At 49.0% G+C, this 26,281-nt stretch overlaps 1 protein-coding gene across 5 annotated transcripts in view; it reads right to left on the bottom strand.

Moving 5' to 3' along the window:
• Epb41l1 (erythrocyte membrane protein band 4.1 like 1) overlaps window positions 1–26,281 on the bottom strand; it is a 122,008-nt gene that overhangs the window by 66,592 nt on the left and 29,135 nt on the right. The window contains exon 1 of one of the 5 annotated variants that reach the window (XM_021729534.3): window positions 1,155–1,394. The exons of the other annotated variants lie outside the window; for them this stretch is intronic. The gene's annotated coding sequence lies outside the window, so the exon portion shown is untranslated. Of the gene's footprint in view, window positions 1–1,154; window positions 1,395–26,281 lie in introns of those variants that run through there. 5 annotated transcript variants of the gene reach the window in all.

Raw genomic sequence — 26,281 nt, 5'->3', positions numbered from 1 at the left:
CTGCCGCAGGCTCCATCTGGAGGCACCGGTGGGCTGCAGGCACACAGCACCTCCATGCTCCACACCCTTGCCTGGGACAGGAGCTTCTAAGGGCACCGTCTTGGTCCTCGGTTCTACCTGGCCCAACTGCTGCTGATTCTGGAAGACTCCTAAATGCTGGGGGGAAGAGGAGATATGGCGCAGTTGGACCCCACACAGTCCTGGAGAAATCCTAATTCTAGCCCTCTTTCCCACCCACCTTGGGGTGCAGAGGAGGTGACATGTGGATCCAGGAGTGACGGTGGGAACACGTGGTGGTGCTTTCTCCCCCACCAATGCTTTTCAGAGCTCTGGGCTAAAGCACAAATCATGGCTGGGAGTGGAGAGAGGCCAGCATCCCAGAACTCCTTCCTAGTCCTTGTCCGGTCCTTCGAAGTCCCCATGGACCACTTTGGCCCATATAGCTGTGCCAGTTCATGGCCACAGCATCCAATAAATACTCTGGTGGCTATAGTCGCCCCCCCCCACCTGCCAGTCCCCAGACCCCAGCCTCTTGGGGATCCCAGACCTCCCCAAGTGTGCAGGTAGGTGCCAGGCACAACTGGTACCAGACACAAGTCCTCTCCCTGTAATCAGTGGGGACAGATGCTGACCAGGGCAGAGCCAAGCCAGAGTCACAAAAGTCCTAGGGCAAAGGTTCATGCCCCCTGCTCTGGGGGACTTGGAGAGGAGGTGAGATGGGAAGCGAGTGCAGAGTGTGGAAGGTTCTATAACCAAAGGCTGAGGGTGAGTGAGGATGAGGGCGAGAGCTCCCCAGCATCCAACCTCCAGCCAAGACAGCAGAACTGCAGCATCCGAAGCCTGGAGGAGAAATCCAGAGAACCCTGGGCCTCCAGAGGAGGCAGCAAGAGTGGCCTTCCAGAAGACAGTGGGCCCACCGCCGGAGCCCAGCACCCAGCAACGGCTCGTCCTCCAGTCAGTCCACCTCCTCGGGGGTCTTGGGACGGGTGCAGGGCGGGAGGAACAACAAGGACCACCCCCACACCGGCCAGGGGTCCAACAGCCAGCAAACTCAGTTCTGGGGCGCACCCGGATTCCCGGGACTGGAGGCTGGGCCTAGATGGAGCGCGTCCCGACCTCAATGCCACCTGAGCCCCCCGCCCCCAAGTGCCTACCTGGGCCTGGGGGTCCCCATCTCGGGCGGCTGGGCGAGGGGCGGCCCCTCGGCTCCTCGGGCCCGGCAGGCCGCGGGGCGGGGCGGCGCGCGCGGGCCGCGGCGGGCTCTGCGGAGCAGCCTGTTCGCGACACCCCCGCCCGCTGATGGATGCCGACTGCAGCAGCAGCGGCGGCGGCGGCGGTCGGCGTGCGCCGGGGGCTGGGCACAGTGCCCACAGCCCCGGGCCCGGCGCCCGACGCGCGGCCCGCCCCCGCCCGGCCTCCGCGCCCAGCCCAGGGGCGGCGGTGCGCCTGCCTCCACACTCGCGCAGCCCGGCCCCTGCCTCCGCCTCCTCTCCGCCGCCTCCCCGTCCGTCCCCCGCCCTCCCTGGCACCCAGGCCACCCCCTCCTGGTGCCTGCCGCCACTGCGGGGCTGTCTCGGTCCCCCCACCCGGGCCCTGGCCAGCCGGCCTCTTCGCCAGGCCAAGCTCCGGTGGGGGCTCCTTGGAGAGAGTGAGGGGGAAGAGAGAGGAAGAGGGGAGGATCCCTGACTCAGAAGGGGTGACTCAGCCTCAGTGGGCCTCCCATCCCACCCGAGTCAGATCCCCTCACCTCCCCTTCAAGCACATCCCAGGGCAGAACCTGCCTGGGACTCACTCGGCGCTCCTCCCCTATCAGGGGAATCCTCTGAGCCTTTGCGGCTGGTGACAATGACCCTAAACGTTAGGGAACTAGTAGGAGCAGGGCCTGTGTAAAGGTGTGTTTCCCGTGGAGGAGGGAGGCACCTTGGGTATGCGTCCAGGTTCCAGGAAGGAGTAAGTGATGGCCAAAGGGTCTGTGCCACAGGTCATGACTCAAAACCAAGCTAAGCCCTGCTCCTCCCGTCTACCAGCACTGTTAAAACTCAAAAAGCCAGCTGGACCAGGGCATCCCCCTTTACTCAACCCACAGGCAGGGGCCTCTAAGTAAAGAACCCTGGAGGGCAGAGGTCCTGGGTGGCAGTCCAGCTCTGCCCCTGGTTGAGTGAGTACCCTTAGCAAGTTGCTTCCTTACTTTCAGCTTCAGTTTGCAAAAATGAAGGAGTGGGATGTGCCTGTCCCTAGGGCCCCAGTTTATGGGGAAGGCCTGGGGAAGATGAGGTCAACCCACAACATTCTCAAAGATTTCTGCCCACACTGGCAGCCCACAGACCCCTACCCCCTAACCATCACACCAGCCCCAGGCATACACATATCTTCTTTCATTCTTCCAGTCATTTCTGCATACCTACTGTGTGCTGGCTACTGTTATGCAACATAGCACTGAGAGCCACAGAGGTTCAAAGCCATCCATATGTGAACGGAGCCATTTGTCCCCCCATGCTGCAGTTGGCTCAGTTTCAACCTCACCAGGGGGTTATCCATTTCTGCTCTGCTCATCCCACACTCCAGGAACAGGCCTCTCCCTCCTTCCTCACTTCCCTCTCAAAGTGGCTGCTCCATTATGGTGCCCTTCCCTAGGTGTTGGTCCCACCCCAGGGCCTCCACAGATGAGGCTATGCCTTCTTCCCAGAACCCCTCAGAGAACTCAACATAGCCATTGTGTCCTTTTGCCCCAACCCCAAGGCAGGCCTTCTCCCCTCCAAGATAAACATGAAAAACTCCTTCATCAGGTATCCCAAGCACGGCTTCTCCCTGCTGCCCACTAGGCTCAGGCGTGGGCAAGAGTGGAAAGAAGCCAGCTGCTCCTAGCACTGGAAGACTCACCCTCCTTCCAGACAGGAGAATGGTCCAGTTGGCCCAGGCCAACTCTCAAAGAACCAGGCATCCTTAAAAGATCTCCTTTTTATCTCCTGGCCTTTAAATTCAGCACCTCAGGAGGCCCCACACAGGCCCTCAGAAGTGTGGCCTTGGGCAAGTCACTGTCATTTGGGTACCTGCTGAGTGAGTTCAGTTCACATGCCTTTATTCAAACAAATGAATGAAAGAATCCATCAAATTTAGGAATTACACCAGGTGAACTTACTGTTCCATATGCACGTCTGCTGAAAGCTTCCCGACTGCCTGCCTGCTGGTATTTTGTTTCCAGGTTCACTCTCCTGTCCTCTGCTGGCTGGCCTTGCCAGCCACGGGCTCCCAAGTTCCTGTGGGCAGGAGGCTCTGGGCCACACAGCCAAGGCCCTCCCCATTCCTCCTACTCAATTCCTCCCTGCTTCCCCTCCCCTCTCCCTTCTCCAGAAGGGATCACGCCCCTCATCCCCTGGGGCAGGGCTGCATTCCCATCCTTCTCAGCCACAAGGAGCCTCTCACTTTCCCAGGATAACTCCAGGACCAAGGCAGGATGTTCTCAGACTTCATTCTGAATTTATACCCAAAGGACTCAATTCACTTCCGGTCAATGGGACCACACCAAAAATTGAGCTTCTTCTGTGATTATTATTAGTTCTATTTCTGTTATTTTTTATGATTATTTTTCTATTTCTATTATCCAGTTTTCCTATGCAGGGAAAATGAGGCACAGGAACAAGATTCAACCCAAGACCATATCTCTTGAAAGCCTCAATTCCCCATGGAGAAATGCCAGGGGCCCACATAAGGGAAGAGGAGTCCACCCCACAAAGAAGGGATTTTCCATTCCTTAGATGTGAATGCTTCTAACCCTGCCTGTACCAGTTCTTTTTTTTTTTTCCCCAGTACCAGGGATTGAACTCAGGGATGCTTGACCACTGAGTCACATCTCCAGCTCTATCTTTTTTTTTTTTTTATTTAGAGATGGGTCTCACTAGGTTGCTTTACAGCCTCGCTAAATTGCTGAGGCTGGCTTCAAACCTTCGATCCTCCTACCTTAGCCTCCTGAGTTGCTGGGATTACAGACATTCACCACAGTACCCAACTATACCAGTTCTTTCTATGTTACTTGGGCAGGTTATTTGACCTCTCTGAGCCCATTTTATCACTTATAAATTGGGAGGAAACTCTCCCTATCCCACATCTGTCACTGGGCTACTGTGACAGGAGGAGTAAATGCTGCCAGATGAGAAAGGACAGGACCCCTTTCCCCTCTCTGCTCTTGCCTACGAGGTAGGAGAAATTCTTTCCTCTTAAATTTTAACCTACATGATGGAACTTGAAGGTGCAAAAGTCCAGAATATAGGAAGAGATGAATGGAAGTGATTCTCTCCACTGGGAAAGTGAAACACATAATTGTCAGCCACAGGGCCCCAAGGTCGCTGGTGGGGTCAAGACTGAACCGAATATTTCAGGCAGGGCGCCCCTTTGACCTTTCAAAGGAGGAAATCAAGACCCTGAGAAAAGCAGCGACTTGCAAAGAGGTAGTCGGTGGCTTCAGGACTCCCAGCCACTCTGTTCTGGGTGGGCAGGTGGGGTGAGGGGCAGTCTCAGTTAAAGGACTCAATCTGTCATTCAGCAAGTGGTAATGGTCACACAGAGCCAAGCCCTGGACACTAGGGAAAGAGGAACTGGAGCGTCTCTGCCCTTGAATTCACAATCAACCCAGCAGGGAGAAAGGCAAATAACCCAGCACATCAAAGAGTACTGTAAAATTCATCTTACTGCTGTTTTCTGAGCACTTCCTCTGTGCCTGGCACTAGGCACACATTCATTTGTTTAATCACCCAAACAATTCTCTGGCACTGAATTTGCTAATCCCTTTTACAGCTGAAGTAACTGAGGCTCAGTTGGGTTAATGACTTGTCAGAGTTCACCTTGCTAGTAAATGGCAGGACCAGGATGTGACTGCCAGATCCACCTGATGCCATTCTCTGAGCTCCAACCCTTACAAACTTCTCCCTGCCTCCAGAGCTATGCTAACCAATATGGTAGTCACCAGCCACAGGTGGCTGTCGAGCACCTACCTGTAAAGTGGCATGCAGACTAAAACATGCTTAAATGTAAAATATACACTGGATCTTGAAGATTTCGTGGCAAAATAAAAAAGAACATATCTCAATAATTTTTCTATTCATCATTGGAATAATTTTATCTGTTCCATTTTAGTCGTGTGTATGTTTTATTGTTTTTTGTTTTGTTTGGGATGGGGGTCTCACTACATAGCCCAGGTTGTTATCTCAAATTTCTGGCTCCTCCCACCTCAGCTTCCCAAGTTTGGGGACTACAGGGCTATAGGCACCTGCCATCATGCCTAGCTGCTAGAAAAATGTGGCTACTAGAAATTTTAAATTGCATGTGAGGTCACATTATAGTTCTTTGGGTGGGTACTAACCCAGCCCATGGGGATCAGGAAAGACTTCCTGGAGGAGGGGATAGCTAAGCCCAGCTGAGTTAAAGGAGAGGTCATGGGGCACAGGGTATTCTAGGGCAAGAGAGCTGCAGGGCATCTGGCCCCCTTCCCAGAGGGCAGTAGGGCCTGGGTGGGCTGAGCTGCAGCCCCAGGCAGCTGAGAGCTGGGCCAGAGGGAGGAAGCTACCAGAGCCAAACTTTTCAGAGCAGCATGACCCACAGGCCTAGCAAGTTCTGCCTGGGCAAGGCTGTTCTCGCTGACTGTTGGCACTCTCTGGATGGACTGCAGGGCAACTGTGTCTGGGTGGGGAAACAAGCAGGGTAGACAAGCAGCAGCACCCACTTGGCAGGGACCTTCCCCATCTAGCTCCTCTTTTTTTTAAGATTTTTTAAAATATGGACACAATATCTTTATTTATTTTATTTATTTTTATGTGGTGCTGAGGATCGAACCCCGTGCCTCACAGGTGTAAGGCAAGCGCTCTGCTCCTGAGCTATAACCCCAGCCCCCATCTAGCTCCTCTTGATGCCTCTAAGAAACCTTCCCAAAACGCTGCAGCCAGCAAGGACTTCACTTTTCCCAGGAACCTTCCAGGCTACACTGTGAGAACCACATGCTCCTGCATGAGAACCTATTCTAGTGTGGGATGCTGATGATGCCTCCAAACTGCGCCGAGGGCCACACAAAGCACTATCCATCCCTAGTGCAGTGTGGTAGGAGAGCTTTGAGGGCAGTGATTTCCCTAGGAAGAGGGCTGGGCTAGAGATGGGGACACTCTTTTAATACAGGAGCTGTGTGACCTTGGGCAAGGCCTTACCCTGTCCGAGCCTCAGTTTCCCTCTGTACAGTGGGAATAATAGCAGCACCCCCTCTTAACCCTGCTATAGGATGACATGAAAGAGTACCCACAAAGCGTGACTGACATGCTCAGTGCTTCCTTCTCCACCACAGGTAGCTCCCCTATGATGCCCCTGAAGTGCTTTTAGTTTCTCCAAGCTCACATCCTCACGGTTGTCTTCCCCCAGGAGGACCGCACCCCCCTCCACCTCTTCCACCCATATTCCCCCAACCCATCTCTGCCTCTTGGCCTGCGGCACCCTCCTCTCATCCTTGTTTCCTTTTCTATATTTTGGGCTCAGTTGTCTGACTTCCACAAGACTGTCATTTCTCAAAGGTGGGACGCTTACCGCCGCCCTTACATCACACTCCTCAGTTCGCACAGCCAGGACTGGCACTGGCCTGGGCATCCCAAAGGCTCCCACCACCTGTTCTGGTGGCTTGGGCAATCGACGACATACAGTGCTGCCTAAATACAATGCAGGTCTCCACAGGGCACATCAAGGAGCTGCTCCACTCTGCTTCCCGATGGAAGAGCCTCAGTGGCTGGCCACTCAGATGAGGCAACTCCAGCACTTCAGCCTGACTCTCAAGACCTTTCCCAGCCTGGTCCCTACAGGCTCTTCAGCCTCGTCCTCAGACCCCATGTGATGTGCTCTGTCAGAGAGGCCCTGCCCAGCCGCTCGCTTTCACACATCTCTTCCCTCCGCCTGGGAGACTTTCCCACGGCCATTCTTCCAGGCATCCTCCAGGAAGCCTATTTTCCTCCCCTCCTCTCTGCAGCAACCCCTCTAGTTAGAAATGACCTCTTGGCCTCTCCCCCTGCCCCCCGCACCCTGCCCGCCAGCACCAGTTGTGTGGTGTACTGGAGGGTCTCAACCTTCCATTGCACTATGAGCCTTAAAGGCCACTCTGCACCCTTCATGCCATGAAGGCCCAGCTCAGTTTCCAGCTCATAATATGTGCACAATAAGTGTCCCTTGGGTCACCTTCACTCTTAGAGCCAGAGGCCAGGGAGCAAGTGGGAGTCAGGAGTTCACCAGGATGCCAGGACACCTCTGAGGCTGAGTTCTGCCAACCAGACTCTTCCTTGCTACATTTCCTAATGGATCCTGTACTTCCAGCACCCCATGGGAAATGAGCCCTCCTCTAAGAGGTCTGGGAACCACATTCCCAGGGCCTGAACATGAAAGATCTAGTCATGTTCCCACTAGATATAGATGTCCACCAGCCTGCCATCGAGAGCCTGAGGTGTCAGCCAACGTTCCATGGTTACAGCATCACAGACTCCTTGCAGTCAGAAGAGATCTTGGAGAGCATTGCACACAGGCTGGAAGCACAGGGAGGCAACAGTAGAAAAGCAGTGTGTGTGTGTCTGTGGTCCCAGGAGTCAGAAGAGGCTGCCGCGTCACCATTAATCAGCATCAGCATTGCAGACAGCATTAGAGTCCCCACTAACTGCTACTGTGCCTTGCAATTTGCCTAGATTTTTCCATTTTAAATCTCTTACTTCTCTGTTAGATGGAAATTATATACCCACTAGTCCAAGGTCACTCTGCTAGTGGGCAGTGGACCCGGGATTCAACCAGAGGCATACCTGACTACAGAGCTTGTGTTTGACCCTCATTAACCCTGTATAAAAGTTGGCTTTACAAAAATTTACTGTGGAGACACTGGCATGTTTTAGTTCTTGTCAGGGGACAGTTACACAAATAGGTTTTTTTTTTTTTTTTTTTGGTACTAGGGATTGAACCCAGGGGCGATTTACCACTGAACCATATCCCTAGTCCTTTTCATTTTTTATTTTGAGACGGGGGTCTCACTAAGTTGCTTAGGGCTTCACTAAGTTGCTGAGATTGGCCTTAAACTTGTAATCCTCCTGCTTCAGCTTCCCGATTTGCCGATGTTGCCGGCATGTGCCACTGCACCTGGTGTAGTATGTATTAATTTATGATCTGTGCATTTTTCTGCATTTATATTATAAGTTCGATAAAGAAGTATATTTTAGATGGACTTGGTGGCACTTGCACTCCCAGCAACTTGGAAGGTTGAGGCAGGAGAATCTCAACTTCAAGACTGGCCCTGACAACTTAGCTAGACCTTGTTTCAAAATTAAAAAAAAAGGAGAGTTTCAATTCCCAGACACACACACACACACACACACACACACACACACACACATTTATTTTTAAAATATGTTTTTGTCCCAGGGATGAATATATGCTAAGGATTTTCAGTATGTAAAATACTCTTAGCATTAGAGTCTGAAGCTTGCAAGGTGCTTTTTATTTGTTTTTTGCTTTTCAATCATCTTTTCATTTCAAATAGGGACTGGTCTGAAGACCTATTAAACCCCCAAGCCAGGCCCCGTCGAATTTCACCTGCTGTCAGTAGCTGAGATCATAAATGCACTTGCACTGACACTCCTGGGCCAGGTGCCACCCAGGCAACACTCTGCTTCCAGAAGCTGGCGCTGCTCTGTAGTTCTTTGCAACCTTCTCCTCATCCATCCATCTGCAGGGACCAGACGGTCAGATCAGCCTCTGCACCACCAGTTAATCCCCAACTTCACAAGGAAGCCAGGCAGCAATGTCTGAATGTTCTCGTCTCCTCTCACCAGGCCAGACTGGGCAGAGAAGCCGTCTGTGTGTGTAAACACAGCCTTCTGCTTAGGCAGCTCCTGCTGGACTCCCCTTGCCAACGGGGCCCTCTGTGGCTTTTATCTCCCTGCCCAAAATAACCATTGGCTTCAGTGGTTCTCTGGGCATGGATCAGACTTTTGTGGGAGGCTGCGAGCAGCTTGAGGATAGGATATTCAGATTATCCTCTCTGTATCCCCAATGCCCCAGTGCAGAGGTTCGTGACATGTATCAGGCTCCTCTGTAACCATGGGGACCTGAGGTAGGAAGTGAGGACTCGCTATAGGAAATACATCTTCACCCTCCAAAAGCTCATAGTTCAATAAAAGAAATAGAATTCTGATACGCCAATTACAATATAAGACAGAAGGCACTAACAGTCACAAGAAAAGAATAGAATGTTAAAGAAGATTTCAAGAAAGAGGCAGCATTTGGATTAAACATTAAAAGCAGGACAGAAGAACAAGTCAGACTGAAGAGAGAGCATAAAACAAGAGGGAGCAGTGGTAGGGAAAGACAGAGTAGGATCCGGAAACTGGCTGCCAATGGCCTGGTGCTAGGATGATGGAGGTTGAAGCTGGGGATGGAAAGGCAGATGGTTCCAAAGAGAGCCTTGAATGACATACCAAGTGGTTCCCTGCACTGTCTAGCAATTAGCCACATGTGACTTTTTAAATTTAAATTAAAGGAAATGGAATAAAATGTAAAATTCATAGCCACATGTAGTTAGTGATCACCATATGGGACCCTGCAGATTTAGAACATTTTATCGTAACAGATGGTTCTACTGGACAGCAATGGGAGACAGTGGCAGAGAAACCAGAGACCTTGGGGCAGAGGCATGACATGATTAGAGCTGGCCTTGAGGAAGACTAATTTGTCCCTGATTAACAGTAATTGGCTAGAAGGTAGGAAAATTCAGGAATCAGAGTGGGACATTACAATAATCCAGATAAGAGAAACACTTCTCTTCCTTCCATTCTTATTTTCCTATCAGTAAGCAGAGGGATGGTTCTCAAAATGTGGTCCCTGGCCCAGCAGCATCACCTGGGAACTCTTTTAGTGTGCAAATTCTCAGGCCCCAGCCAGACCTTCTGAACCAGAAACTAGGGGATTTGGAGCAGCAACACGAGCTTTGATCAGCACCTCCTATGATTCTGACGCATGTTCAAGTTTGAGGTCTGTCACACAGGGTCTCGGAGCCCACAATTTGGCTCCAGAGTGACTTTATCTTCTGGAGTCAGAAGACCTGGCTTCACATTCTGGCTCAGCTGTTTACTAGATTGCTTAATCTCTTTGTGTCTCAGTTTCCTTAAAATAACCCTACGTGGTTATTATAAAGAGAGTCTCTGATTTAGAGTAAGTTCAATGAATGTTACTTATCATTTTTAATCCTCATAGGCCACTTCATCTAACTCCCTTAATTCCTCCCATGTATAATGGACCAGCGTCTGTCTCTCACTATTGGCCATGACTTCCTTCCTGTTCATCTTATGATATTCCCAAGCCCACTTTCCCTCAGCACCCATTTCATTTACTTTTCTCAAGCCCATAACGTTGGTTTCTCTCCCAAAACAAAGAGGCACCTTCTGTGTCAAGGGGACATCTCATCAGAGGAACAGAGTCAAAGCAGAAGAGGATTTAATTTGAACTGAGCTGCCCCACGAGTCTCCTTCTGCAAGACCACCTGGATATGGGAAGGTCTGGAGGTGGATGCTCAGCTGCCCACTGCTATTGAAATCCTCAAGCCTGTTCCATCTAATCTGAGTCAGTCAAGAGGGCATGAAAAATGATATTGTGGTTCTATTGTAGCTGGATCTTGACTCAGGAAATCAGCTAGAGAGGATGCTATTCCGAAAGCCAGAGAGTGCTGGGCTGGGCATCAAGAAACCTGGATTCTGACCTTGGCTCTGAGATCTTGGGCAGTCATTTTCCTCTATGCATTTGATTTCCTCACCGACAATATGAGTAGTTTGGACTAAAGCAATTCTTAGCCATTTATGGATCATGATTTCTTCTGAAAATTCAATGAAAACCTCAGAGCTTCTCCCAGAAACAAATTCATATGGCATTTGTGCAGATACACACACATAATGCTCGTGCACAAACACACACCTACATTATAACATCACACATCAAGAGACCTCATGAAGCCCATGTAGAGATCACCTCTGGGTCCCTGGACACTTGGTTAAGAAACCTTAGACAAGATGGTCTCTAATCACCCATGATAAGAAAACAGCTGTAGGGGCTGGGGCTGGGGCTCCGTGGTAGAGTACTCTCCTAGCACATGCAAGGCTCTGGGTTCCATCCTCAGCACCACATAAAAAATAAATGAATAAATAAAATAAAGATATTGTGTCCAACTACAACTAAAAAAGTATTTAATAGCTGTATTTGTGTCTGCTTTGTATTTTGTATCTAATTTAAAATAACCCCACATTAAAGACTATACCCTCCCTCCAAAAAAGTAGATTTGAAATGGGCTTTGTTGGGACATAGGAGTTGAATGACTAATTGTGATGCTTCCTCCCAGTGCCTGCCCCCTACCCTTGTCATATTCCCTGCATCTCCCTCCTGCTCTCCTTCCCCATCCTGTTCACCACTGAGTGAGCACATGGTCTTGATAGACACCCCTGCCCCCACTGGCTGTCTCTGCTCCTTCCCAAAGAGTAGAGAGATTGTCCCCGGCTGAGAGCAAGCAAAAGGGGAGGAGCCTGGTCTGCCTCTCATTTCCCAACTAGAATCCCTGGCTCAGGGCCAACCAATAAAGAGGCTCCCTGATGCCACCCCATCTCTCTCTCTCTCTCTCTCTCTCTCTCTCTCTCTCTCTCTCACACACACACACACACACACTTGCCCACGCACATGTCCTCTCTCCAATGAGACCTCTGGACACCTGGCAGTGTGGTCACTCAGAACAGACAAGGGTTATTTTTAGAGGGTAAGTGACAGGACCCGGGTGAGACAGTGCCGTCAGAGCTGCTGCTGCCCCAGCAGCTCTGATGAATCACTCTCCACTACGTGAATGGTCCAGTCTGTCAGCCTGGCTAGGAAGGCCGTACCAGCTCGGATGCATGTCTAGGATTGGTGACCACACTGATCACACCAGACTGAGCACAGGATCACACCAGGGACAAGACTGCCAGGCTGAGGCAGCACAGCCAGCCCAGACCAACAGCTCAGCACCCCTGCCCTGACCAGCAGTCAGGCCAACAGGGTCCAACCACATGGCCTACCAGGTAAGCTCCTTTAACACAGTCCAGCCCACCAGGCTACCCAGAGGTCCCTTACCTACTGATGCTTCACCCTCTTCTGTTCCCCCTGCTGCCTCTGCTATCTGGTTATTGAGGAATGAGCACCCAGGAAACTGAGCAGACTCAGACACTATTAACATAGCTGTCAACTGGTTCCATCTTTCTGGAGGGCACTTTGGAAAAGGACATTCCAAGCCTTAAAACCCTACATATTTTAACCCAGAAATTCCTCTTCCAGGAATTTATTTTCAGGAAACAATGGCTAACAATGACTGAGGCTGGGGTGTAGCTCATTGACAGAGCACCTAGAAAGCATGCTTGAGGCCGAGTTCCATCCCCAGCACACAAACCAGAAAAAGATAGGGTTATAAAAACATTTGTCTGGCTAGGCATGGTGGCATACACCTGTAATCTCAGCTATACCAGAAGCTAAGGCAGCAGAATTGCAAGTTTGAGGTCAGCCCAGGCAATTAAGCAAAACCCTATCTCAAAATTAAAAAGTAGGGGCTGGGGATGTGGCTCAAGCGGTAGCGCACCCGCCTGGCATGCGTGCGGCCTGGGTTCGATCCTCAGCACCACATACAAACAAAGATGTTGTGTCCGCCAAAAACTAAAAAATAAATATTAAAAATTCAAAAAAATAAAAATAAATAAAAAAGTATAGCTCAGAGGTAGAGCACTTGCCTAGTATGTAGGAGGCCCTGGGTTCAATCTCTAGCACTGCAAAAAAGATGAAAAAGAAAGAAAATTTTATCTGAGCATTGTATGTAAGAGGGAAGTAGAAAATTGTAATTTATGTATATGTTCAATAATAGTAGCTAAATTTTACAAACAGTGTTCTCTATATATGCTGAAATACTATGCAGCTATTAAAAAATAATGATATGGGCTGGGGTGGTGGCTCAGTGGTAGAGCGCTTACCTAGCATGTGTGAGGCACTGGGTTTGATTCTCAGCACCACATATAAATAAATAAAAATAAAGTTCTATCAAAAACTAAAAAACAATTTTAAAAAATTATGTCAATCTATATGTTATCATATGATCATGTTCATAACATAATTCAGAGTAAAAAAAAGAAAGGAGAAACAAAATATTATAAAATATACAATCCAATTTCTATAAAATATGTGTGTGTGTTTGTGCATACATAGGAAAAATAAACCTGGAATGGAATATTTTTTAAATGTTACCAGAGGTTAAAATAGTGGAATCATTTTTTTGTGTGTGCTTGTTTGGATTTTATTTTGTTTTGTCATCTATTTTCTGGTGTATGTATGTGAGCAGACATTATTTATATAAGAATGACAACAAGAAAGTCCCTTTACTCTGATCTCACTCCCAGTTTCTGGCCTGAACCAATCAAAATCCTTCCTGGAATCTCATTGGCTGTACCCTCCTTTCAGCCACTGTGGTCCCCTCTGGGCTTCCTCTATGGCTTTGAACTTTGCTGCCCTTCTCAGTTGCCCACTGGAGTTTCACTAATTGGAGGCCCATGCAGCCAATTCCCACAGTCCTCTGACAGAAGCCTCACAGTGGAAGCCCTCTCCAGGACTACCTGTCCATGAATCTACTCCAGACAGAGTTCAAGTCCTCATTTTACAGAGGGAAAAGATAATTATTGTAAGAAAGATCACAGAGTGGTAGGGATCCCTCACATTTAGACCCTGTCTTTCTTTTTATACAGCACTTTCTTACACACGTCACTTAGCCCTTACAATGGCTTGTGCCCATTCTACAGATGAGGAAACTGAAGCCCAGCAACTATAGCAGCACAACACTTGCTAAAGGTCACACTGTGAGCCAGAATTCAAATGCAGGTCTGATTTTGACATAAAAGGAGTTATATGGAAGAAATGATCAGGGTTAGCCTGAGCTCACAGTCTATGGAAGTAACCAGAACCCTTCCTCCTGCCCCTTGCCAGCTGAGCTCCCAGTTGCTGCACCACCATCCTGTGGCCAGAATCCCACCAAGCCCATCTGGGGCCGTGTGCCCTGCTTCTCCACACCAACTCATCGTTCCTCCCAGCTCTGGCAACGGGTCCTTGCTGCCTCGTCAGGTCTCCTAGCAACGAGCCATCCTTCAGCACCACTCTTTCCACCTCTGGGCTCTTCCAGCTCAGGCCTGTCTCTCCAAGGGAGAGGACAGCTGGCCGACTCCTGTCGTGGGGGTTATGGTACCCACACATGGCAGGGGGATGGGAGGCAAGAAATGGAACCAACCTGCGCAGCCCCCACTCTAGGCCTGCTCCCAGCTCCACATGTGGGGCACTGGCTTCGGCCACAACAACCTTTTCTTGAGCTTCTGACAATCTACCTGCTGACTGAGACAAAAAAATGAGCCAAATCCTAGGGTGTGAATTCTAGTCAATTGCAATTTCTTTTTCTACTCTTTAAATACGTGGATTTTCCCCACCACAATACTTGATATTCAAAATAATAATAATAAAACTGTTAGCAACAATAAAATTTCCATTATTTTTATTCAGTGCTCACAACCATGCCTGTGAAACAGACACTAGTTTTCCCATTTTATAGATAATCAAACTGAGCCCTAACTTGCCTAAAGACACCTGGGTAATAAAGGATTTGAACCAGTATGTCTGACACCAACGCGTAGGTCCTGACAAGTGCGTTTCTTAGAAATCATCTGGTCCTACTCCCTTACTATACAGATGGAGAAACTGAGACCCAGAGAGGAAAGGGATATGTAATCAGCCAACATGTATTCATTTACTGAGCAACTACTAGGTAAGATGCATTGAGATAGGGCTGTGAGTGAGGGGAAGTTTAATCTCCCCTTTTTGGATACACGGACTATTTCTATAAGTTGATAATTGTTAAAACTGATCAATGAGCTCATGGAATTCATTATACTATTCTCTCAATTTTTCTATATATTTGAAGTTTTCCATAATAAAAAAAGTTAATGAAAAAAAGATGTCAGAAAGGTGGCTGGTGAGCATGCAAATTTTAAGTCTGTCCTGAACTAATAAAATCAGCCAGACCTAGGGATATTTTGCAGACAGGGTTTCGTTTTTTGTTTTTGTTTTTGTGAATCCAAATCAGGGCCTCACACATGCTAGGGCAGTGCTCTACTATTGAGCAATATCCCCGCCATTTTTATTTTTTACTTTGAGACAGAGTCTCACTAAGTTGCCTAGGCTGGCCTTGAACTTATTATCCTTCTGCCTCAGCCTCTTCATGTGAGGCTTTCTCCAACAGTTTTGAAGGTCAGGAAAAGGCAAGCATCTTGGAATTCACTTAGTAGCCTCTTTGCCCATTTTTCTATAAAGTTTTCTAGAGAAAATACTCTGTGTTGTGGCTAGAAAACAAATGAACCAGAAGAACCTCTGGCTGGAGGTTCCTTCCCTCACCGTCTCTCTAGAGAACAGCATCTCTGGCTCTCTGAGAATCCACGGGCCAGTCACCACACAAGGTGGAATAAGATCCCATCAGCCTCTGGGACAGAGGCAGCTCTAAATCCAGAGGACCATGATTAGAGGGTAAATCACACGCTTGCTTCTGTAGATTTCCAGCTCACAGAAACTCAATGGCAGTTAAAAGGCCTTTACGTAAGTTGCTTAAAGTTACCAGAAAACATACAAGGTCAGAGAGACAGTGGAAATGTGAGCGAGAGTGAGAAACAACACAACAGAAACAGAAGAGTGTAGGGACAGGTGGGTGCAGAGGCCACTAGGAGGCAGCACAGCACGATGGTTACAAGTAGGGCTTTGGCAGCAGGTCGGAACTCCGGTCTGCTCCCAGGCTTCGGAGCTGTGAGGCTAAGCAAGTAACCAGACCTCTCTGAATTTTTATTTTCTCAGCTGCAACTTGGGGCTAGTTCTACCCACATGCACAGGGGATATAGGGATATAGGGAGAGAATGAGGCCAAGTGCTAAACCTAGTTCCTGGCACACAATAAGCATACAATAAATAGTGGCTTTCAAAAAAAGTGCTAACCATAAAATCCAGCAATTTCACTTCTGGGTATTTAGCCAAAAGAATTGAAAGCAGAGTGCCAAAGAGATATTATATACCCAATGCCATTCCAGCATTTTCCATAATAGTCAAGAGATGGAAGCAAAAAAACAAGTGTTTGTTGATAACAAAATGTGGTGCATACCTACAATGGAATATTATTCAGCCTTAGAAAGGAATGAAATCCTGGTACATGTGACAACATGGATGGACCCTGAGAACATTACACTACGTAAAATAAGCTGTTCCCAAAAAGACAAATACTGTACAATTCCACTTGCATAAAATATCTAGCCAAATTCATAGAGGCAGAAAGTAGAATGGTGGTTGCCACAGGCCGTGGCAAGGGAAAATGGGAATTTTATTGTTTACTGAACATAGAGTTGCAGTTTTTTTGAGGTAAAAACATTCTGGAGCCCGGTGCGGTGGCACACACCTGTAATCCCAGAGGCTCAGGAGGCTGAGGCAGGAGGATCACAAGTTTAAAGCCAGCCTCACCAAAAGCAAGGCGCTAGGCAACTCAGTGAGACCCTGTCTCTAAACAAAATACAAAACAGGGCTGGGGATGTGGCTCAGAGGTCGACTGCCCCTGAGTTCAATCCCCGATATCCCACCTCCCAAAAAAAAAAAAAAAACATTCTGGAGATGTGTGCTGGTAATGGTTGCACAAGGAAAACATACTTAATCCTCCTGAACTGTTCACTTAAAAATTGTTAAAATTGTATTTTTTAGGTTATATGTATTTTACCAAATTTTTTTAAAAGTTAAAAATGCTAGCCAGAAAAATGAAAAGAGACTAAAAGACTAAGAGGAGAATCCAGAGATATATGGAGAACTAAAAGAGTGAGACCACAGTTACACAGAGATGGAACAATCCCAAGGCGGGGGTGGACACACAGCACACACCTTGGGCACCCAGTCTCTTGGTCTACTTGAGTCTCCAATTTATTTTGCCATCCTTATTTTTGTGGTGCCAAGTTTAAGTTTCTATATTCAAATTTGAAGAGCTTACTTACCCTGTAAGTCTCATTCTGGAAGGTTGCAAGAACTTTGGAGATAGATAGACCTGGGTTCAAATACCAGCCCCACCACTTCCTTCATTTATTGATATATTAGAAGACAATATGGACAGAGGCTAGCACTTAGGTTACCATCCTAGCTCTGCCACTTCAGGCAAGCAAGTCACTCTTTCAATTGTTGCTTCAGTTTTTCTCTTCAGTAAAGCCTGTCTTGGCTAGTCAATGGGTATAGAATGAGAAAAATATAAAGACAGGAGGTTGCTATGAAGTAAGCACAAATAAGTGATGACTATTATTTTTACTATTATCTTTAATGCTATGTGCTATGCCGGGGTATCTTTGATTGGAGATAGACGTGTGTGTGTGTGTGTGTGTGTGTGTGTGTGTGTGTGTGTGTGTACACACACCAGGGATTGAACCCAGGGGTGCTTAACCACTGAGCCACATCCCCAGCCCTTTTTGGTATTTTATTTAGAGACAGGGTCTCGAGAGTTGCTTAGAGCCTCACTAAGTTGCTGAGGCTGCCTTTGAACTCATGATTCTCCTGCCTCAGCCTCCTGAGCCACTGGGATTACATCCAGCATGTATATTTTTATTTATTTATTTGGTGCTGGAGATTGAACCCAGGGCCTTACTCATGCTAAGCACATGCTCTATCACCAAGCTAAAGGGGGCATGTTTTTAGCAGGTACCAAGAAGGAACCTTGGTCTCAGCTCCAGCGCTCTCAGTTCCCCTCATGGATCATGGGGTGTTAAAGCTGTCAAGGGTCCTATTTTATAGACAACAGAGTTGACCCTTGACACCTTACAGACAACAGTCATTGAGAGGACTTGTTCAAGGTCACGGAGCAAGTTGATGGGGATTGAGTAGAACCCAGATCTCAACTCTTACTGACTTAATCTTATGATACAGGCTCTTTCTCTCCAGGCAGCTGTGTTTGCACACAGGTCTGAGGGGAAGGGAAGGTGGTCTTCCAGGCCCCAGAGATCAAAATGTAGCCGGCCTCAGCCAGAATGGAAATGGAGCAATCTTGCCCTGACGGCAGGCGGGGCCCCATGCTGTTGGACCAGGCCAACTGGGCTAGTAGCCAGAGAGGCGCCATGGGCACAGCTCAGGGACCTCTCACCAGCTATATAATAAACTAATTATGGGATTAGGGATAAAATTAGTCACTTGTGTAATTATTTTCCTTAGAACAAGAGCAGAAAGGACCTTTTTAAGAGTGGCTCCTTGGCCCTCCCAAGAGTATTCATGCAGAGTCACAGATGAGTGTGCACGCGCGTGTACACACACACACACACACACACACACACACACACACACACCAGCGATGGTGCTGGAGGGAGGGCAGGGCCTTCCTGCTGCCATGCCTTACACATGTCCCACACCTGCCAATCCTAACCTGAAGGCCTGGTGTTACACTCCCCAGTGTTTGCCTCATGGACACCTGTGCCACACTATCACAGGTGCATGGCCTCTCTCAGGGACCTTTATCATGTAGAATCTGAAGAACAAATCTTTATGCCCCTTCCCAACCACAGCACATTAGACCTGGGTTCCCAAGCCCTCCCTCCACCCTAAAGGTTGGTAGTACAATTCTAGCAGAGAGATCCCTGGAATTGGCTGCTATGGTGGCAGAATAATGCCCCCCCCCCCGCCCAGATGTACATGTGATCATCCCAGAATTTGAGTATGTCACCTCACATGTCAAAGGGATTTTGAGATGGAAAGCTCATCCTAGGTCATCCAGCGGGCCCAGGGTAATCACCAGGGTCCTTCTCTGGAAGGGAGGGAAGCAAAGGGTGAGAGAGAGGGAGACAGGATAACTGGCGCAGAGGCTGGAGGGAGACCATTGCTAGAGGAGGGCACGAGCCAGGGAATGGGGACGGCTATGGACACTGGAGAAGGCAGCCCCGCCAACACCTTGATGTTTTCCCCATAAAATAAAAATTTTCAGATTTCAGACCTCTAAGATAATAAACTTGTGTTGTTTTCAGCCACACAAGGTGGTTAAGACAGGCCTGCCTTGAACTTTGGCAGCCTGGCTCCACAGCCCTCTCCTGTCTCTCCTTAAGAGTAAATAAGGGGCTGGCAGAGGATGGTGGGGAGAAGGGAACAGGCTCTCCAGACCTGAGAGAAGGAGAACCAGTTCCTGCCCATTCCCCTGGATGCCGGAGGTTTGAAGTACCTCGGTGGTTTGGCAAGTTAACCAGCGCCCATACAGCGTCCACAGCCTTTGACCCAGAATTCCCCTCTTGGGGCACCGCCCTAAGAGACCTCAGGAGCACACAGAAAGCCATTTATGCAGTGCTCATTTCAGTGCTATTCGTGAGTGCAAAGCTGAAAACAACCCGAAAGCCCATCAACAGAAAAAGGTATGAGTGGAACAAATATTTAATGGAACGCTCTGTGAGGACACATGGCGGTTTCCCTTTCAGGGGAACGAAAAACGCAGGATGCAGAGGGCACACTAGGCAGGATTATGCCTGTGCAAGGAAAAAGCAAAGGGAAAAAGTTGGAAGGAAATGCACCAAATTCCCAACAGTACTCAAGAGTGATTTTTTTTTTTTGTTCCACCTCCTGTTCTCTGAAATCTAGGTCCTGTTATTACTTTCATAATTTAAAAAATAGTATTAAAAAACAACAATATCTGCAGTGGATCCCTGAGGGACCCATACACTGAGAGGTCGAGGAGAGAGGAGGAAGAGGCAAGGGACAGCGGGCCAGAGAGGCACAGGAGACACAGAAAAAGCTAGAAAGAAGAGTGCGGCATTGTGGAGACCAAGCAAAAAGAGGAGTTCAGGAGGAGCATGGGGGGTGGGGGCTGGTGTCAATGTGACCCAAGAGCCGCTAGTGGTGAGTCATGTGCCTCTCTGCCCCCAACTACTCCTCATTCCCCTCTGAGAAGTCTGACAGAGCACCCTCACCATGACCAGTGTCCCCAGGAGTGGCATATACAATATAAACCAAGCACCCAAAAGAAGCAAGAGCTGCCACACCCAGCCATCCTCACCAAGACCAAGCAAATAGAGAGGCACTTGTTGAAGGGCCTGGATGGGACCTGCACACATCTTAAGGATTGGACTCTGCAGGTCATGGTGCTTATGTTTTCACTAGAACCCACATAAACACTCCACATTCTCACACACACACACACACACACACACACACACACACACACACACACATACAAATGCTCTCTTCTTGGCCCATCCTTCAGCCTTGTTGAGACATGCCCCTTAAATTCTGGGCCTCTTTGAAATAAGCTACACAAGCTTGCCCCGAGAACCATATCCCCACTGACACGTATTCACCCCAACCCACTCCACACTCCAGCCTTCTTTCTTCTGAGAATTCGTTCCTCCATTTCTGCCTACCTCTTCCCAGAACCCAGGCAAACGTGAATATAGGAGGCAAGGACCCCAGCAAGTCCTGTCCAAATTCAGTGTCCAAACCCTGCCTCCTGCTACACTCGCGATGGACAGCGGCCAGGCTGGGCTGCTGCAAAACCCAGAGGTCAGGGGAGCCACAGAGCTCAAGGCTACACCAGGCACTGAAGACCAAGCACCTAAGAAACCACCTCTGACCCTCAATCTGGTGAGTCAAGAAGGAAGGCTGAGTCACTCCCAGATGTCCCCGATTACAGCCCATTTTCAGAAAACTGACATTGCGTACCGCAGCCCACAGCCTAAATGTACGGGTCATTCTCCAGGTCAGCCTGTGGTAATGAGCTTGGCTGGGCCAAATCAAGGCCAGCACCAATTAGGCTGTCCCCTTTCCTGGCAGTGAGCTCAGTGTCATTACTTTGTTCCATTTTCATCGCATCTGAAAAATCCTCATCAGAAGTCCCTGGAGAATCTTAAAAGTGTTATTCAAACATTAGCTCTGACACAGGCCTCCCCCACTCAGACAGCATCTGCCCTAGGCAATACTTTTTCCTTCCTGCTTCTTAGCACTGCCGAGAAGGAACAGTATCTGAGGTGAGGCATGTAGGACCACAGGTCCTGCTGCCCAGGACCCCTCCTCAGCATTGGTTTTCCCCATCTCTTTGCCTGTGTGTGTGTGTGTGTGTGTGTGTGTGTGTGTGTGTGTGCACGTGTGTGTGTGTACCAGGGATTGAACCACATCCCCAGCCCGTTTTATTTTTTATTTTGAGACAGGGTCTCCTTTAGTTGCTTAAGGCCTTATTAAATTGCTGAGGCTGGCCTCACCTCAAACTTGCAGTCCTCCCTAACTCAGACTCCTGAGCTGCTGGGATTTCAGGTATGTCCCACCACATGCAGCTTCTCTTTGCCTTTTATAAGAGAGACACCAGGGAAGGAGACTGGGGGCTTCCTATATGGCAGGCATGTCATCTTGTCGACCTTAGTGACAAACCCACCAGGTGGCATTATTATTCCTGTATTTTTGAAGTGTGAACTGCAGCTGAGCTACCCTCATATGGTCACCCAGCCATCAGGGGGCCAAGTTAGGCCTGGACTGCTGACTCCAGGACTCTCCTCCAACATGCTCTGCTCTGCATGTTGCCCAGCCTCCTTCCCTTGAGTGGAAACAGAGCGCCCACCACTCTTTACTCCTTGGCTTATGACCCTGAGCCTGGGTCCAGGTGGAAGAAATAAGGAGAAGAGGGACTTCAGGCCTGATTTAGGGCTTCTAGGAGAGACTTCAGAGAATACAACTTGCCTGGGAGAAAAGAACAAAGCTAAAAGCTGACGGCAGCCCCCTGTGAACCTGTAAGGTTCAACTTACAGGGAACCTCCAAGAAAGAATGTGGCCAGAGCCTTTCGAGAGGCCAGATGAGGGCTGTGGAAGACTGGCTTGTGTGGTCAGGGAAGTCAGAGCAGGAAGGACCAATGACTTCATTTTTACAGAAAAGAAACAGGCCCAAGGAGGAGAAGGGACGTGGTTAGAGCCAAAAATGAGTCTATGGTTGTGTCAGGATTAGGGTGCAGTTCTCCCAGTTCTTAGGTTAGCTTCCCTGGACCTAGGAAAGAGAAAGGCCTGGAGAGATGCTACCTGTGATAAATGAATGACTAAAGAAACCAGAGGAGCCATCACCTCTGGAGCACAGACCCTACACGGTGTTTTTCTGGGGACCCCAGCTTCAATCTGATCTCTCACCCCATGGAAGGTGTGGGCAGAAGGGAGGCCCCTCCATTCGCCAAAGCTCAAGCTCCACCAGGAACCAATCAGAGCCTCAGAAGGAGGCAGAAACTTTGGTTCCCTTGGCAACTCAGACAAAGGCATCCCTTCTGCACTGCCAGCAGCTGGATAAGGATGTAGACTGGATTCCACCTACCAGACAGAGTTGATTTCTCTTTCCTCGGGAGGAGGGGAAACCACCCAGTCCTTTTGGTTTTAGTTTGCAACCTCCAGTCAGGCCTCTGGGCCCATCTCAGATGGGGAGGGAAGGTGTGGATGGAGCTTGAAGTTGGAGGCTCAGGACAATGGTTGAGCCTTCTCCAGCTTGCCAGGGTCCCCTGCCACCAGGTTGTGCCTCAGGATGGACAGGGGCAGGGCAGATATTCATCAGTTCATCACCCACAGACTCCTCCACCAAGGCAGTACCAGCTGCAGAGCCACAGGAGAACCTGTGGGGTAGAAGTGAGATGGCTGGGCCCAGCCCAGCTCTGGCGTCCATTCATAACTGGATCTGAGATTTCTATCACTGTTCTCTTGGGGCCTCATTTTCCCCATCAGTAAGGAGAAACCACTGGGACATCAACGACCTACAGTTCCTGGTGCACACCCATCAAAAAGATAATGGGGAGAAGTGGGAGGGCAGGAGTTTGCTTTATACTACTTCTGAAAAGTTGCCTAGCCCCATCCAGAACATTCCACTAAAGAGAATTGCCTCTTTGTACATACTCTGAAGAAAACCACAAGAAAACTGATGGACTCCAAAACCAGCTTCCAGATAGAATCCTCATCCTTGCCACCTATAAACCAAATTGCCACTGCCCACCGCCCTTGTGGCCCTAGGAGGTGTACAGCATCCCCAAAGAGGGCCCCCCTAGCCCAGGAGAGGAGCCAATCACTTAGATTTTGGAAGGGTTTTCTACACCAAGAGTCAGAAGAAAAGGAGAGGTTTCTCAGGAAGCTTCGTCTTTCCCAGAAAGTCCTACTGTTCACATCAAAATGGACAAACTTCATCCACGTTTTCAGCTCTAAATCCCTCCGCCAGCCCAGAGCCCCGCAGCCTCCAAGCAGAGGCCCCTTTCCTACCCTCCCTTCCCCCACACCCACCAGGCCCCACGGTCTGTCCTCTCTCATCACTCCCTCAGATCTGTCCCCTGGTCTTCCCTTTCCTGTTCCTGAAGTAAGCTCATCAGTTCTCACTGGGCCACGCCAACAGCCTGCCCGCTGGCTCACTGGCCAGCGATCTCCAGCCTTGCCCCTCCAATCCATCCTGCCACGGCCAGAAATCTGGTCACATCCTTCCCAACCTAAGGCCCTGCAGGGCCCTCATCATGCTCTAGATAAAGTCTCAGCTCCTGGCTCAATATACACATACTGCAGGGTCTAGGCCTGCCCGCCACTTCACTTTCCCTCTGCCATTCCCCCATGCCCAGCAACCAGGGCAAATCCAAAGTACCCTCAGCCCATTTGAGGCCTCTGCATTTTTTTCTTTGAACTTGTGGCTCCCTTTTGTGTGTGTGTGTGTGTGTGTGTGTGTGTGTGTGTGTGTGTGTGTGGTACCAGGGGTGCTTAACTACTGAGACTTGTGGTTCCCTTTGCCTGCAATGTCCTCCCCTGAATCCACAATTGTTTAATGAACAATCACAGCTCGCCTTTACTAAGTAAGCGCTTAGCAGGTGCCAGGCTTTCTGCTAAGCTCCTGTCTGCACTACTTTACTAAGCCTCATCAAGACCCCGTGAGGAGGCACTGATAGCAGCCTGTCTACAGACACGAAAACAGGATCAGAAATGGGAATGAGCCTGGAGACGTCACATGGTTGATAAGGGGGAAGCAAATAAATTCAAACATCAAGTATTTTGAGGTCAGGGGCTGGGGCTTGGGCTCAGTGATAGAGCGCTCACCTGGTGTGTGTGAGGGACTGGGTTCAATCCTCAGCACCACATAAAAATAAAGGTATTGTGTCCACCTACAATTAAAATATATATATATATATATATATATATATATATATATATATATATATTTTTTTTTTTTTTTTTTTTTAATTCAGAGGTCACTTCTAACCTCTGGAATCAGAAAACAGCATACTCCAACTCCCAACTGAGGCCTCCCTTGGCATCATGGGACTAGCCTGCCCCAGAGAACATCACAGAGGGCCCCCTGTTCCTCTCTGGGTTTGTCTCCAACCCTGTCCCCCACCAGAGTAGAGCAGGGTTCCTGCAAGTACACAAACTGGCTGAATGCACAGCTTGGAAGTAGAGCTTTGCTGTTACCTTAATGGCCGAGTGATGATTTCTAGGCACTGTCCTTCAGAAAGTCTAAATTTTTTGGCTGAGCACCAGAGAAGAGCAGGATCGGACACTAGTTCATCATTTCAACCTCAATTGCCCACTTTAGTCCCCCATATCCCATGCATAAGTGCTCTAGCCACAATGAATAAGTGCGTATTTACTCACACTGCCATGTTCATTCTCCCTAAAAGGTGCCATTTACTGAGCACCTATTAAGTGCCAAGTCCCAAAAGAGGCACTCAGCCAGAACTCTCATTTCCTCACAGGTTATTAGTTCAACTAATACCTATTGAATACCTATCATGTGCCCTGAAATGTGAAATAAAAATGAACACCACTATTTTTTTTTTTTTTGCAATGCTGGGAATCGAACCCAGGACCTTGCATAAATGATAGGCAAGTGTTCTACCACTGAGCTACATTCCCAGTCTAACATGACAGTTTTTACAAAATAGCTACAAATTGTTATAAGCATGAGGAAGGAATTCAGAGGCATAGGAAGAGAATGGTGTGGGGTGGGGTGGGGGAATCTAATGAAGCAAATACTCCAGTGTCTGAATTAAGTGACCAGTAAGGAGATTCATGGCTGGAGGAGGGGAGGTAAGGACCCATTTATTCACGGCCCTACAGGCCATGGTAAGATGTTTAGATTTTATTCTCTGACTGCCACCTGGAAAGAGAGAATATAGATCATGCATGCAAAGTATGCAAAGTAATTGGCTTAGTGCTGGCATGTAGTAGATGCTCAATAAACATTAATTTCCATTTCCTCATCTCTCTATCCACTCCCCACTCCAGACTGGGAATATCCTTTTTAATTTCTGTTCCTTCTTCCAAATTATACATTGTCAAAACCTTTACATTTTCCAAGGACATGTGACCAGTATACCCCTCCTTGTTATGCAGGGCAATTGGTCCAGCAAGAGGGTGCAACTTTCCTGCTGTCACATAGTGGGGCTGCAACAGGATGGAACTTTCCTGCCTGCCCCTGAATTGGTATGAAGGTCACGAGGAAGAGGAGACGGCAAGCCCTGGGACCTTTCCCCTGTGTTCTCATTTTCTACTCCCCATCCCCCACCATGGAGAGGCTCAGCAAGCCTGATTATCAGCAAACAGTGCGCTCAGGGGAAGTGGGGCAGGGCAGGGGCCTAGAGCAAGCCCCTCTCTAGGTAGACTCTCTCCTGCTTGAAGCAGATAAGGGCAGGCCACACTCTAGGAAGAAGATATGTCCCAAGGAGACTAAAACTCGTGAGGATGTTAACTGATCCTATCAATGTCCTCTGGAAACAAGGGAGGATTGCAGCCTCATCTTCCCCGCCCGGAACCTGAGGCCATCAGTGATCCATGATTTGTCCAGGGATGGAGAGAAAATGGCAGAGCTCTAACTAGAATAATAGAATGTGTCTGTCTGAGGATGGCTGGGTCCAAAGCCCCACTGTGGAGATGATAAAGCTGAGGTCCAGGAAGGGCATGAGACCTGCCCGTGGTCACATGCTGAGGAGGCCCGGGAGCAGGACCGGCAGCCTGCGGGGCTTCTGCTTTCCAGCTCTCAGGCAGCCGCCCTGGAGAAAGGGGGGAAAGGAGGCCCAGGTGAGGCTGGGATGGGGGCGGGGGTCAAGGCGAGGGCTGCCTGCCTCCTGGGCCAGCCCCACCCCAGCTCCCAACCCTTGCATTGCTCACGAGGGTAGTGAAACCTGCCAAACCAGTCCCTGGGCCAGGACCAAGTGGCAGAGCCAGAGCAG

Source organism: Ictidomys tridecemlineatus, chromosome 5, assembly GCF_052094955.1.
Source record: "Ictidomys tridecemlineatus isolate mIctTri1 chromosome 5, mIctTri1.hap1, whole genome shotgun sequence".
NCBI classification, from domain to species: Eukaryota; Metazoa; Chordata; class Mammalia; order Rodentia; family Sciuridae; genus Ictidomys; species Ictidomys tridecemlineatus.
The sequence above is the reverse complement of the archived record's forward strand: the minus strand, read 5'-3'. Positions and strand labels throughout refer to the sequence as shown.